The sequence below is a fragment of the Colobus angolensis genome, unplaced genomic scaffold, assembly GCF_000951035.1.
Source record: "Colobus angolensis palliatus isolate OR3802 unplaced genomic scaffold, Cang.pa_1.0 Scaffold18, whole genome shotgun sequence".
Classification (NCBI taxonomy): Eukaryota; Metazoa; Chordata; class Mammalia; order Primates; family Cercopithecidae; genus Colobus; species Colobus angolensis.
Genome location: NW_012114932.1, coordinates 4209403 through 4211204, shown reverse-complemented (window position 1 = coordinate 4211204; position 1802 = coordinate 4209403).

Here is a 1802-nt window from a genome sequence, read left to right as displayed (position 1 = left end):
CACCACTGCACTCCAACCTGGGCAATAGAGTGAGACTCTGTCTCAAAAAAATAAATAAATTAAATAAATAAATAAATAACAATAAAACAAGTTTGATAAAGTGTGAGTAGGCCGGGCACAGTGGCTCATGCCTGTAATCCCAGCACTTTGGGAGGCTGAGGCGGGCAGATCACGAGGTCAGGAGATGGAGACCATCCTAGCTAACACGATGAAACCCCATATCTACTAAAAAAAAATACAAAAAAATTAGCCAGGCACTGTGGCGGGCGACTGTAGTCCCAGTTACTCGGGAGGCTGAGGCAGAAGAATGGTGTGAACCTGGAAGGTGGAGCTTCTAGTAAGCCGAGATTGTGCCACTGTGCTCCAGCCTGGGCGACAGAGCAAGACTCCGTCTAAAAAAAAAAAAATTTTAATAGTGAAAACAAAGTTCCAGATATATGGGGTTAACTTTAAAATTTCTTCAACTTTGTTGTATATTTGAAATGTTTCTTTATAAAATGTTGAGAAGGAAAGACATTCACACGCAATGCTGTATAGTTCAAATTGGACTTTCATGAGTAGTACATAAAGAAATAACCAGTTCGACTGGGCGTGGTGGCTCACACCTATAATCTCAGCACTTTGGGAGGCCAAGGCAGGTGGATCACTTGAGGTCAGGAATTTGAGACCAGCCTGGCCAACATGGCAAAACCCGTCTCTACTAAAAGTACAAAGATTAGCTGGGTATGGCGTGCACGTGTAATCCCAGCTACTTGGGAGGCTGAGGCAGGAAAATCACTTGAACCCAGCAGGAAGAGGTTGTAGTGGGTCAAGATCGCGCCACTGCACTCCAGCTTAGGCGACAGAGCGAGACTCTGTCTCAAAAAAAAGAGGGAGAAATAACCAGCCCGCTGAGGGAGCACAGAAGAGAACATGATCATTTCTGCTGGGACAGGTGGCAGTGAGGGTTAAAAAGAATCTTATAGTGGAGGAGTCCAAGGAACTGGGCCTGAAAGACAAACTTTTAAAGGCAGAGGAAGAAAGAACGTGGAAAAAGAGCATTTCATTAGATAATAACCAGGGCAACATGAAAATGCAAGGCCCATTTGAGAAGCTGCAAATCAGCAGAGACTCTCGGGGGCAGAGTGGCAGGGGAGAAAGCTGACAAGTTGAACTGTGCCCAGGCTGGGACAGCATGAAAGACAGACAGGAGCATCTAGTTTTGACTCAATCAACAATGGGGACCAGGGGCAGTGGCTCACACCTGTAATCCTAGCACTTTGGGAGGCCAAGGCACGTGGATCACTTGAGGACAGGAGTTTGAGACCAGCCTGTCCAATCTGGCAAAACCTTATCTCAATACAAAAATTAGCCAGGCATGGTGTCGTGTGCCTGTGATCCCAGCTGCTTGGGCGGGTGAGGCACAAGAATCCCTTGAACCTGGGAGGCAGAGGTTGCAGTGAGCCGAGATTGCACCACTGCACTGCAGCCTGGCAACAGAGTCTATCTCAAAAAAAAAAAAAAAAAAAAAAAGAAAGAAAGAAAAACCCAAGATTACACAGCTAGGAAATGGCATTTGATCTAATGCAATTTAGCTCAATAGTCCATGCCCTTAACCACTATTTTTACAGGGTTTTGCCATGTTGCCTAGGCTGGACTCAAACTCCTGAGCTCAAGAGATCAGCACCCCCGGCCGGGCGTGGTGGCTCAAGCCTGTAATCCCAGCACTTTGGGAGGCCGAGACTGGCAGATCACGAGGTCAGGAGATCGAGACCATCCTGGCTAACACGGTGAAACCCCGTCTCTACTAAAAAATACAAAAA